The 14,401-nt window shown below is 40.2% G+C and overlaps 2 long non-coding RNA genes across 3 annotated transcripts in view; one reads left to right on the forward strand and one right to left on the reverse strand.

The window, feature by feature from the left end:
- The window catches only part of LOC139161922 (uncharacterized), a 31,867-nt gene extending 28,591 nt beyond the window's left edge, over nt 1-3,276 (reverse strand). For both annotated transcript variants that reach the window (XR_011558179.1, XR_011558178.1), the window contains exon 1: nt 3,220-3,276. This is a non-coding gene — a long non-coding RNA (uncharacterized lncRNA). The remainder of the gene's footprint in view (nt 1-3,219) is intronic.
- A 5,151-nt stretch (nt 3,277-8,427) lies between these two features.
- LOC139161924 (uncharacterized) lies at nt 8,428-11,146 on the forward strand. Its single transcript, XR_011558181.1, has 3 exons — nt 8,428-8,665; nt 9,178-9,304; nt 11,057-11,146. It is a non-coding gene; the product is annotated as an uncharacterized lncRNA (long non-coding RNA).
- The last annotated feature ends 3,255 nt before the right edge of the window (nt 11,147-14,401 follow it).

The raw sequence follows: 14,401 nt of genomic DNA on the forward strand, positions 1-14,401 counted from the left end.
AGCAATATAAACTCAATACATACAGTAAATGCACACCCACCCACACACATACATATATACATACATACATACATGTTTGTCATATATTTAATTCCAATTTTATCTACTTATATATTTTACAAATATTTTTTGTGAATCTTAGAATTTTCCTCAGCAAGAATAATTTCCAAGTATTTTTTTTCAAATAAAACAATGTTTGTTTGTTTGTTTGTTTGTTTGTTTGTTTGTTTGTTTGTTTATTTATTTATTTATTTATTTATTTATTTATTTATTTATTTATTTATTTATTTATTTATTTATTTATTTATTTATTTATTTATTTATTTATTTATTATTTAGATTTGTATGCCGCCCCTCTCCGCAGACTCGGGGCAGCTCACAACAAAGTGAAAACAATTTACAACAAATCTAAATTACTGTTTAAAAATATTTTAAAAACCCATTTTCTAAACACACATACATACAAACATACCATTCATAAATTGTATATGCCCGGGGGAGATGTCTCAGTTCCCCCATGCCTGATGACAAAGGTGGGTCTTAAGGAGCTTACGAAAGGCAAGGAGAGTAGGGGCAGTTCTAATCTGTGGGGGCCGCCACAGAGAAGGCTCTTCCCCTGGGGCCCGCCAACCGACATTGTTTAGTTGACGGGACCCGGAGAAGGCCCACTCTGTGGGACCTAATCGGTCGCTGGGATTCGTGCGGCAGCAGACGGTCTCGGAGATATTCTGGTCCAGTGCCATGAAGGGCTGTAAAGGTCATAACCAACACTTTGAATTGTGACCGGAAGTTGATCGGCAACCAATGCAGACTGCAGAGTGTTGGTGAAACATGGGCATACCTAGGTAAGCCCACGACTGCTCTCGTAGCTGCATTCTGCACGATCTGAAGTTTCCGAACACTTTTCAAAGGTAGCCCCATGTAGAGAGCATTACATTCCAGTTTCTTGTGAAGTTTGACATTTATGTTCTTTATATTGTTGTCTTTAATTTATTTATTCTTAAACCCACCATTTTTCCGAACATTTAGATCTTCCTCGTAACATATTCAATGTTCTCTAGCAGGTCTGCATAATCAAGACCAAATAATCAGCAAATGCATGTAGTTCGTAATTGAGCACTTTAATTTGCAGTCCTTTTACTTTGTTATCTTCTCTAATATCTTGATGGATGATCTCTGGTGGGCCCGGGACAGGGGCTTGTCCTCTGTCCTGGTGCTTCTTGACCTCTCAGCGGCTTTTCATACCATCGGCCATGGTATCCTTCTGCGCCAGCTGGAGGGGCTGGGAGTGGGAGGCACTGTTCTCCAATGGTTCTCTTCCTACCTCTCTGGTCAGTCGCAGTCGGGGTTAGTGGTGGTTCAGAGGTCGATCTCTAGGTCTGTCCCTTATGGGGTGCCTCAGTGGTCAGTCCTCTCCCCCCTGCTATTTAATATCTACTTGAATCCACTGGGTGAGATCATCCAAGGGCATGGGGTGAGGTATCATCAATATGCCGATGATACCCAGTTATACATCTCCACCCCATGTCCAGTCAACGAAGCACTGGAAGTGATGTGCCAGTGCCTGGAGGCTGTTGGGGCCTGGATGGGTGTCAACAAACTGAAACTCAACCCTGACAAGACGGAGTACCTGTGGGTCTTGCCTCCCAAGGACAAGTCTATCTGTCCTTCCATCACCCTGGGGGGGGGGGAAACTACTGACCCCCTCAGAGAGGGTACGCAACTTGGGCGTCCTCCTCGATCCACAGCTGACATTGGAACATCTTCTTTCGGCTGTGGTGAGGAGGGTGTTTGCCCAGGTTCGCCTGGTGCACCAGTTATGGCCATATTTGGACAGGGAGTCATTGCTCACAGTCGCTCATGCCCTCATCACCTTGAGGTTCGATTACTGCAACGTGCTCTACATGGGGCTACCTTTGAAAAGTGTTCGGAAACTTCAGATCGTGGGGCTTCCCAGATTCGCCCACATTTCTACAACACTCCGTGGCCTGCATTGGCTGCTGATCAGTTTCCAGTCACAATTCAAAGTGTTGGTTATGACCTTTAAAGCCCTACATGGCATTGGACCAGAGTACCTCCAGAACCACCTGCTACTGCATGAATCCCAGCGACCGATAAGGTCCACAGAGTTGGCCTTCTCCGGGTCCCGTCGACTAAACAATGTCATCTGGCAGGCCTCAGGAGAAGAGCCTTCTCTGTGGTGGCCCTGGCCCTCTGGAATCAACTCCCCCCAGAGAATAGAACTGCCCCCACCCTCCTTGTCTTTCGTAAATTGCTCAAGACCCACCTATACCGCCAGGCATGGGGGAGTTGAGACACCTTTCCCCCAGGCTCTTTATATTTTATGTTTGGTATGTATGTGTTGTTTGGTTTCAAATATGATAGGGTTTTATATACTTCTTTTTAATATTAGATTTGTTCACTATAATATTGTTTTTTATCATTGTTGTGAGCCACCCCAAGTCTTCGGAGAGGGGCGGCATACAAATCTCATAAATTATTATTATTATATTATTATCTCTGTTTACAGTTCCAACACTAGAATAAATAATAACCGTGATAAAAGACATCCCTTTCTTGTTCCTTTCTGAATTTTGCGTGCTTTGTCAAATCTCCATTCACCATAATCCAAGCTTTCTGGATGTTCAAACCATATATAAAGTCCAATCCAAAATCTATCTTTTCCCCAACGTTAAACATAAAGGCCCAGTTTAAATTGTCAAATGCTGTTTCTGTATCTAGAAAAATTAATGCAACCTATCTTTCACTCTGTTGTTATTTTAAATATTCAATTATAGTCAAAGTCATCTGCTTTCTGACTCAAGGGATGAGTCTCACTGAGAACCATAGAGAGAGAGAGACATAAAATATATATCAATTTATCATGACACAAATTCTATCTTCTGCCCCTGAAAAAAAGCACTGTGACAATGATTTGAGTACCATTGAAACATTAAAAGGAAGTCTAAAATATTTTCAAATATTGTTGGCATGAGTTAATAGGAATACAGTAATACCATTAGAAAAGAAAGAAACATTTGGACAAGAAAAAAAAAGTTGAGGACATGGACTTTCCTTTCATTAACACTGGAAGCAAAATGGTTTATTGAGACCCACGGATTTAAAATTGTGGGTGGAATGGACGGACAATGTGCCATAATATTTATCAAAGGACCCTGTGGCTGCAGAAAAAGGAATAAGGTGACTTCATAAACCAACCTGATAAATAAGAGTTATTAGATCCATTCATATTCTCCTCTCCTCCCAAGTAGAAACCATGTACAAAGGTTGCACTGAATGATGTTTTGTTGGTTACAAGATGCAAAAAGATTAAAAAATAAATGAATGATTGCACCATACCAATATATTTCAAATTATTACCAACCATTTAGGATTAGCAATGGGAAAGACTTCTGATCAAGACATGGAAAAACCATCCTATTCTACATGAATTTCTGATTGAATATGGATAAAAGCTTTAAAAATATGAGAAAAATCCTTGCTGGTTTGAATGCTTTCAAACAATTATTCTTATTAAAATATTCAGGATTTATAAATGATTGTATAAACTCTTCTAGTTTCCCATAAGAAATGTCAATGGGAAAGTTGGTTGGACATCAACAATTGCTCCTGGTCCTTGTGTATTACATCACAACAATTTTTGAATCTAGAAATCTCTAGATTTGGAGGCCTTGACATTGCCAAGGTCAAAGGCAACTTAACACAATTCCTTCTTTAGCTGCAGATACTGTGTATATGATTGACAAAGCATGTTGCATGGCTCATTTAGAAAAACATTGCATTTTTTTTCCTTCACAAAGCAACATCTTGCCTTCCAGACCTTATTTTTTCTGAGAAGGCAAAGTCTTATGCACAATGTTCCCATTGTTTTCAGACTAATGCACTCCATATACTTTTACTTCATTCAAAAATCATTGCCTTTTATCAGTTGCTTGAGTAGAGGTTTTCCTCATAATTGTTCAGTGAGTCATAACTTATACTAGAGAATGGAAGGAAAGACTGCTCTAATCTTTAAGACAATTTCACATGGGACCAAATGAATGTTTGAGATATATGAGCTGTTAAATAGGTGAAACCATTACTCTTCTCCTCACAACTCATGTTCAGAAGTCTGTGTACCTACATGCTCCATTTAGCTTTTATGCTGGACCAGTTTGGATGGTATTAGACAAACAAATGGCCGAGGAGATGATAGGTTTTTGGATGTTGGCTGCATTTATCAGCTATGATATGCTTTCTGAGAAGGTTTCCAAACCACAATCTTCCAATCACATCTTTGGGGTGAAAGGTTTCTGAGAGAAATATATGGGCTATGCTTAGGTCCTGTTTTAGGCGATATAGTTCTAAGCTTTCTAAACCTAAGATTTTAAGTCTAGTTGTGTAGGGTATTCTGTTGCAAGTGGGGAAGTGGAGGGCTCTACTAGAGATACAAGTAAAGTATCTCTAGATATTTTCTACAGTGTCAGTGTCCGAAATGTGGTGTGGGTTCCAGACAGATGAGCTGCATTCAAGTATTGCTATGGCAAAAGTATGCTCTGGTTAGTAGTGTGAGATTACCAGAGCAGACGCTATATTGTAGTATGCTACAATGTCCTTCCTGTCAATGGCTACTTCAGCTTCAACCACAACAACACATGAGCACACAACAGATACAAACTTAAAGTAATCTGCTCTAAACCTGACTGCAGGAAATATGGCTTTAGTAACCGAGTAGTTGATGCATGGAACTCACTAACAGACTGTGTATTATCATCACCTAACCCCCAAAAGTTTACCCTTAGACTATCCACTGTTGACCAATCCCGATTCCTAAGAGGTCAGTAAGGGGCATGCATAAATGCATCAGAGTGCCATCCATCCCCTGTCCTAATGTTTCTATTTTACTAGTATCATGTATGTAAATATTATTATATCTTTGTATATCACCAATACATACCTGACAAAACAAATAAATAAATAAAATAAATAAAAATATTACCATTTTTTTACACGTGACGTCAGAATACAGAAAACTGGGAAGACCTTACACGCTAAGATCTCTTCTTCCAGCTGACTATAAAAATATAAGGAAATAAAATAAATTGCACACCCTCCACCTTCCTCTTTGCCATGTACTGTATTTATGTATTATTGTCCAATAATAATAATAATAATAATAATAATAATAATAATAATAATAATAATAATATAATAATAATAATTTATTAGATTTGTATGCCACCCTTTCAGAGGACTCAGAGTGGCTCACAACAGTAATACAATATACAAATTCAATGTTAAAAGCAAAAACAGTTTTAAAACCCTTAATTAAAAACAATCATACAACCCAAACAAACCATACATAAAATGGAGCAGCCAAGGGTAATCAATTTCCTAATGCCTGGCGACAAAGATGGGTTTTTAGGAGTTTGCGAATGGCAAGGAGGGTGGGGGCAGTCCCAATCTCTGGGGGGGGAGTTGATTCCAGAGGGCCAGTGCCGCCACAGAGGCTCTTCCCCTGGGGTCCGCCAAACGGCATTGTTTTGTTGATGGGAACCGGAGAAGGCCAACTTTGTGGGACCTAATCGATCGCTGGGATTCGTGCGGCAGAAGGCGATCCATGGGGTATTCTGGTCTGATGCCATGAAGGGCTTTATAGGGCATAACCAACACTTTGAATTGTGACTGGAAACTGATCAGCAGCCAGTGCAGGCTGCGGAGTGTTGATGAAACATGGGCACATCTAGGAAAGCCCATGATTGCTCTCGCAGCTGCATTCTGCACGGACCCAGATTGTTGGGGGCAATATGCTGATTCTGTAAACCGCTTAGAGAGGAATGAATAGATTGCCTCTTTTGCCTGGGATGTCACAAGTGTGGTTTCAGGCAGCTCTTAACAGGGTGACAATATTCCCAGGATTCTTAGACTTGGGACTGAATATCCCTCCACTCTCCATCATCAAGTCCTTTGCTTTCTGACTCTAGAGATCAATCTCACGGAGAACCAAACAAACACACACATAGGAAGAGACAGAGACAGACATACAACATGCACATATTTCTCACTTCATGAGAATTTGCCTCTGAAAGGAACCACTGTGACAATGGTTTGAGTGTACTTGAAACATTAATGAATAGAAAAGAAGTCTGAAATATTTTCAGATATTGTTTGCATAATTAACAGGAATCATATTATTATAAGGGAAGGAAGCATTTAGAGGAAGAAAAAAAATTCCTCCCTTTATATGGCTCTGATTGTTGATTCCTATGGCTCATTTTGTGTCAATGGCCACTGAGCTTTCATTCAGCAAATTTGGAAAGCCTTGACATTGCCAAGGTCAGAGGCTACTTAGCCCAATTCTTTCTTTAAATACATACAGTGCAGGCAGTGATTGCCACTCCCTCTGCTACTGGTGCACTGCATGCACAGCTTTGGGTCATTGGCGGGTGCATGTATGCATACCAGCGAGATTTTGCAAAATCATCTGCAAAATCATAGCAATCTTGCCCTCCAGACTTTAGTTTTCTGTGAAGTCTTGTGCATAATGTTCCCATTGTTTTTAGACTAATGCACTCCATATACTTTTACTTCTTTCAAAAATCATTACTTCCTATCAACTGTTTGAGAAATTTTCCTCATAATTTTTCAGTGAATCATAACTTATGCTACAGAATGGGACAAAGGGCTGCTCTACTCCTAAAGACAATTTTACATGGGACAAATGAATGTTTGAGTTATATGAGCTGTAGAATGGGTGGGAACATTACTCTTCTCATAACCACTCATGTTCAGAAGTCTATGTGCTTATATGCTCTATTTAGCTTTTATGAACCAACTTTGATAGGTTATTAGACAAGCAGACCATTGAGGAGATAAATGCTTTGGATGCTGGCTGCAATTATCAGCTACATCCTATATGAATATGTTTTCTGAGAAGGTTTCCAAGCCATAATCTTACTACACCAATGCTTGAAAGAAAATCTAAACGAAATATATCACAACTTTTCTTCAGAATGCAGAAAATACGGAAGACCCTATACAAATAAGGGGTTATGATGACCCATAAACGTTATAAGAATGGTATAATTATTTTGTTTAAAAATACTGCAAATCCTGAACAAAAACACGATCTCCATTCTAGGCTATAAAAAAATAAAATAAGTTGCACACTTTCCTCTCTCATTTTTCCTCTATATGTCCTGCTAGCTGCAAATCTGAGCAATATGTTCAAGAAGTAGTTTGGAAAGGCAAATATGGCAAAAGTCTTTGCAAAGGGTGGCTTCAGGCCTCCCTTCCATTTGCAAAGCCTCTGCTCCAGGCCTCTTTTTGCAGAGAACAGAGGCCTAAACTACCCTTAGGGGTGAGATCAGTAGCAGAAGATCTCGTGCTACTGATCTCATGTGATCTTGCAATACTTCAGGCCTCCTCTCTCTGTAAGTACACTGAAGGCCTGAAGCATGAATAGGCCAAGAATCATAAAACTCCCTGGATCTTCACAAGGGTATTATCCAAAGGCCTACTGACTGTAGAGACCTGGCAAGGAGTAGGGGAGAATAGGCAAGGTAAATGTTGCAGAGCCTCTGCACTCATTTCTAAGTGTGAATGGCTGCCATGGTGCTACAACATTTGTAATTTCAGGTGGAATTAGGCCATAACTTTGAATGGTATCTAAATGAACTGTCACACCTCAGGGATCCTTATTAATAATGATCCTTAAGATCCTTATTAATAATGGTAAAAATTAGGAAAGAGACATCTTTGGAACAATACAACGCATCTTACTACCTTTCACCTCCCATAATGAAAAAATAATTAATGAAGTAATGTTCCTCATACAAAAGAGGGAAGGGAGGGGAATTCATGGTGCTTTTAGAACGGAAAAGTAACAGATGAGAGCTGGTCAAATTAATTTTCTTTCCCTTTACCTCGGATACCACATACAAGAGAACAGTAAGAGTAATTTGTAAAAACAACTATTAGCAATTCTGGCTGCATTTTAAAAAATAATTGTTTAAGACTTTGAAATGAAGAATCAGTATTTTATGCAACATCAATGAAAAAGAAACCAATGCGCTAAAAGTGTTGATTTATTTCCTCTCTATACTGCAGTCAGTTTCAACATTCTGTTTTCCAGAGATCTTATTAATAAATTAAAGAATGGAAATACTCTTCAGTGGAAACTCCTTTCTAATGGATACCATAATCCAATTTGGAAATATCCTGGCCCTGAGAGGTATCCTGGTCAGAAAGGTAATCAGACAATCTTTATCCATGATAACTATCAGCTGGATTATGGATATTATTTGATAAAAGATTTACTTGGCTAGGAAACCACTTTTTTTTTACAGTAGAAATGAGCCAATTAGCATTTCCAGTCATGGAGTCTGGCCATGACTGGAAATGACCATCTCTTCCAATTAACATCAGACACGGAGGAAGAAACAACCAATCCAATTGTTCCTCTTTCTTGCTGTCATTGATATTTGCATTTGTAATTAAATATACATCCCATGATGATGATTTAAAAGGTGGAATGGAACATACCTTCTAGACTTCTTTTGGTGACTGAACTAGAGAAGATTAACCAGCCACCTTGAACTTGCCATAACCATGAAGCTTTGGTGTGTTCTTCTTTTCCTCAGCTTGGTGATTCTTTCTGATCTGGGTAAGTCAATTCCAATGAAACTTTTATACTATCTTTATACCATCAAGCCCTTTGAAACTATACTAGTATAGCACCAAGCCCTTCAGAAATAAACATTTGTTTAAACCAAATAGAGTAGACCTACCAAACTAAACAAGAAATCAGAAACTTAATTTTTCATGCTTTATTCAATACTCTTGGGTTGGTTTTATAAGCTGCTTTCATCTACTATATTCTTGAAAGTTTTCTGTATACTTTTTCAAGACTGGTAAGCAATTCTCAAACGTTTTAAACCAGAAAGTAAATAAATAATCAAACTTCTTAAACTATATGTAAAGAATCTAAGATTCTAGTTAAAATATTGTCTTGAAAAATAATATATTCTTCTTTTTTTAACTAAGGGGTTCTTTTCTATATGTGTTCCTAAAACAATACATTAAGTATTAGTATTAGTAACTAAACTTTTCCTAGCAATTCAATTCTACAAATTTTGAAAAGGTTATGACCATCCTTGCTTTCTCTTCCTTCTCCAGGGGAAGCAGACAAGATATTGAATTCAAGAGAATGCGTTTTAAAAAAGGGAACTTGCAGAAAGAGAGCATGTGCTGCCGGTGAAAACAAGATAGGACTTTGTCACGTCAACGAGCCTTGCTGCAAACGGTAAGATGCAGAAACTGAAATATTCATAGCATTTATTTCATTTTGTCTCATAATTAGAATTTCACTAATCCATAATTAGGATCAAAATTTTCCATGTTACGTCCATGCATACATATTCTCTTCATAAACATATACCTCTTCACTATCAAATTCATCACAAAAGTCGCTAAAATGAGTTCAAATTCCTTGGATTAGCCTATGCAAAATCCATGGAACAGAAGCATCAATCAAACTACACCAGGCAAGCCTTTGTTTCCATCAGATAAGCATTGCCTTCCATGCAAATTTAAATCCTGTTGCATCAGACATTGAACTCTTCAATTTAGATAACTTCAATGAATGAGCAGATTGCCTCTTTTGCCTGGGATGTCACAAATGTGGTTTCGGACAGCTCTTAAAAGGGAGAAAATATTCCCAGGATCCTTAGACTTGGGACTGAATGTCCCTCCACTCTCCATCATCAAGTCCTTTGCTTTCTCACTCTAAAAATGAATCTCACTGAAAACCAAACAAACACACATATACAAAGAGGCAGAGAGACACACAGACACAGACCTACAACATACACCAATTTCTCCCTTCATGAGAAATTGCCTCTGAAAGGAAGCACTGTGACAATGGTTTGCATAACAGACATTAATGCAATTGAAGAAGTCCAGAAATACTTCACAAGAAGAGTCCTCCACTCCTCCTTACGCAACAAATTACCTTAATCCTCCAGGCTTCAATTACTATGTTTAGAAAATTTACAGCTACGCCGCCTCCGAACTGATTTAACTGTTGTTCATAAAATCATACATCACAATGTACTCCCTGTTAGCGACTACTTCACCTTTAGCAACAACACAAGACCATGCAATAGATACAAACTAAATGTAAATCGCTCCAAACTAGACTGCAGAAAATACAATTTCAGCAATAGAGTGGTCAACGCACGGAATTCACTACCGGGCTCTGTTGTTTCTTCCCCCAATCCCAAAATCTTCAACCTTATATCATCTACAAGAGACCTCTCCCCTTTTGTAAGAGGTCTGTAAGGGGTGTGCATAAGCGCACCTTTGTGTCTACCGTTCCTGTCCTAATATCTTTTTATCTTTTCTAGCTCTACTTTATATTATGTTAAACATATTAAAATACAATACTATATTTGTATGACAAATAAAGTAAATAAATAAACAAAATAAAAATAAAAGTGTGCTTGAGACACACTTTTATATGTTATATTATGTTAAAACATATTAAAATACAATACTATATTTGTATGACAAATAAAGTAAATAAATAAACAAAATAAAAATAAAAAGTGTGCTTGAGATATTAATGAATAGAAAGGAAATATGAAATATTTTCAGATACTGCTTGCATAATGTAATAGGAACCATACTACCGGTATTATAAGAGAAGGAAGCATTTGGAGGAAGAAAAAAGATGATGAGAATATGGACTACCCTGGAAGCAAAACGGTCTATGGAGACCCATAGATTTATTGCCTCTTTATTGCCCATATAAAACTATGAGTGGAATGGAGGGACAATGTGCCATAATATTTAACAAGGGAACTTGGGGCTGCAGAATAAGGAATAAGATGACTTCATAAACCAACCCTGATGGATTAGATGTTTTTTGGTACATTCATAGAAACAATGTAAAAAGGTTGCACTGTATGATATTTTGTACATATATCTGCATAAAAAAGGAATGATTGCATCATATAAATATATTTTAAATTATTTCCAACCATTTTTCCAACAGCTAAGGGAAAGACTTCTGATCATGACATGGAAAAACCATCCTCTTCAACATGAATGCCTGATTGAATCTGGACGACATTGAAGCTTTAAGAAAGCCTTGCTGCTTGAAATACTTTCAAACAATTATTCTTATTAAACTTATCAGGCTTTACAAATGATTGTATGTGTCCCTCTGTGTCACTGAAAGAAATTGTTGGAATACTGAACAAAATCTAATATTTGTCCAAATTCCAATTGATAATCCTAATCAATGATAATCTTGAAGCACTTGTGATTTATACAATGACTCACAATTCTGGTAAATTCATATTGGTCAGATAAGACTTAAAACCTACCACCCTCCTTGCATATTTGGAAGTTGCTGCTGAATACCACAATGACTTCAACTCTATAGGCGAACCAATAATCTGAACCCATCCTAGCACTAATATATACTATGTATTAAACATTTTGAAAGTATAATAATAGAACTAGGATTGAAAACCAATAAATATAGATTATTAAAATATGTTAGGCTAGCAATGCAGAAGAATTTTCAATATAATCAATAATTTAGACATTTTAAGAAGCTAAAGCTGTTAGGCTAATAGCAATAGCACTTAGAGCACTTCATATTGTCTTACAGGCTCTAGAAAGAGTGCAGAGAAGAACAACAAAGTTGATTAGGGGATTAGAAACTAAAACATATAAAGAACAATTGCTGGAATTAGATATGCCTAATTTTGATGAAAAGAAGGACTAGGGGTGACATGACAGCAGTGTTCCATCTTTGCGTCAGATACAGAATAAGAACATGGACAACAAAGAGCTGGGATTTAAATGGGTCACTTTATGAAAGTTAAATGGACTCTAACTCATTATCAACCAAATAACCAGGACCTGCAGAGGCCACTAAACAATTTGGGGAGGAAATAATTCACGAATAACCTTCCTGGGCAACTATGAGCGTAGCTCCTTGCTGAACAAGATGAAGGAAGCTACCTTCACCTGGTTCCTGGCCATGCTCTTAAAGTGTGTGGGAAGAGCTCACCATCCAATCCCTTTCAGGTTATTGGATTAGGTGAGTCTCTTCCAATCACCAAGGACTTGCAAGCCTATAGTTCCTAGCAATAGGAAGCCCATCATCTTTCAAGAGATGCCCTAAAGGAGAACACCAGTTGCTATCGCTGCCCATTTCCACCCCTAACCTGCCAACCCCAGTGAGCCAAAGGAAAGCCAATTACTTGCTACCTGGCTTCTGATAAAACCTCAAGGGTCGGGCACTACTGAGAGGGCCATGGCCCTACCTGCCTCGATCTTCCACTGCTCGGGAGCCCACCCAGGCTCCACAGGTGGCAGGGGAAGGCTTCCGGTGATGCGCGAGCCCACAGAGCCAGCGTCCAAAACCTAGACAGCTGACCACGGGACAAGGCGCCAGCGATCCCTTTATCAAGCCCGGGAACGTGCCGGGCCAGAAACAATGCATTTAGAGACAAAGACCTGTGCACAAAATGGCGAACAAGCTGCATGACCCTGTCATTTTTAGAAGACAGGGCATTCACAATGTGGAGCACCGCCAGGTTGTCACACCAAAAGTGCACAGTCTTGTCCCTAAATTGCTCCCCCCAGATCTCTAAAGCTACCACCAAAGGGAAGAGTTCTAAAAAGGTCAAATCCTTGACCACTGGAGAGGCCCTCCATTCCAGAGGCCACATGGAATACCACCACTGGTTGCCTAAAATAAACCCGAACCCGCAGGTTCCTGCAGCGTCCGAACACAATTGCAACTCAGCTTCCAATAGAAGCTCATTCCTCCAGAAGGACAGACCATTGAAGTGAGCTAAGAAGACCCGCCAGACCTGTAGGTCATTCCTGACCCCAGCACTTAATCGTGTTCGATGACGGGGCAAACGGAGCCCCTTCATCGCCATGTACACATGCCGGGAAAAGGCCCTGCCGGGGGCCACCACTCGGCAAGCAAAATTAAGCAGCCCGGCCAATTCCTGAAGCTGGCGAAGGTCACCTTACGGCTAGCCAACACTTGGTCCAATTTACCCTGGATCTTAATTAGCTTTTCTAAGGGCAATCTACAAGATTGCTCGACAGAGTCTAATTCAATACCTAAAAAGGTAATCCTGGTGGCGGGGCCTTCGGTCTTCTAAGGGGCTAAAGGAACCCCCCAAATGAGCACAAAGGGTCTCGAAGGCCAACTTTAGAGCCGAACACTGCTCCGAATGTGCAGGCCCAGCCACCAGGAAATCATCAAGGTAATGAATTACCGAATCCGAACTGGATCACCTCCTGAGCACCCACTCTAAGAAGGTGCTGAAGCTCTCAAACAGGGAGCAAGAGATGGAGCAGCCCATGGGCAGTACTCTATCTACATAATAGCCACCTTTAAAGTGGAAACCCAGAAGCTCGAAATCATCCTGGTGTATGGGAAGGAGCCGGAATGCAGACTTAATGTCGCATTTTCCCATGCGAGTTCCTACGCCACACTTCCTAACCATATCCACCGCCGTGTCAAAGGACGCATAGCGAACTGAGCAAAGCTCATCAGGAATGAAATCATTCACTGATTCTCCCTTCGGGAAGGACAAGTGGTGAAACAACCGAAATTCACCACTAGCCTTCTTGGGAACCACTCCCAGGGGGTACACCCTAAGAGCCGGCGAAGACGGGCACGGGAAGGGGCCCAATACCCTTCCTTCGGCCATCTCCTTCTGAATTTCAGCCCTAACAATATCTTCATGACCCACCACCGACTTAAGGTTCTTGGCCATGAAAGCCTTCCTAGGCCCGAAATATGGTATCCTAAAGCCCTCTGTAAAACCCTGCAAGAGCACCTCCGCGCTCCTGCGAGGGTGATACTCTTGAAGCATCTCTTGCAGAACCCTTAACCTAATCAGGGTGGGGCCCTTTTGTCCCAGAGGGGGGCAGCCGCTTAGCCAGTCTAGCCCCGTCCTTCTTATCCTTACTGCCCTTATTGGGCCTGGTGCCAGCGTTGGGACTTCTCTGTTCAGGAGGGAGAATAAATCGTTATATTCTTCATTCCCAACCCGTACCCTAATGGAGGGATGCCAGTGAAACCCTTGAGGGGTAGAAGGCAACCCCCATGGAATGGCCACTGCCTGCACGGAAGCCGAAGGATCTGGTACCGGGGAGGCCCACCTAGTCCCTAGCAAATTAACCTAGCAAATTAACATTGCTTGCTGGAGGATCCCTTGACCTATTCCCCTGTCCAGCTCGGGCCTCCTCCTGGGCCAGCTGGGCCCTAACCAAAAGCCTCATGGCCCTCCTGGGCTGTGCTACTGTCTCCAGAGCCGGAGACAGAGGTTTTTGTCTCTTGGGATCATTTATTTATTTA

Source organism: Erythrolamprus reginae, chromosome 1 (genome assembly GCF_031021105.1).
Source record: "Erythrolamprus reginae isolate rEryReg1 chromosome 1, rEryReg1.hap1, whole genome shotgun sequence".
NCBI lineage: Eukaryota > Metazoa > Chordata > Lepidosauria > Squamata > Dipsadidae > Erythrolamprus > Erythrolamprus reginae.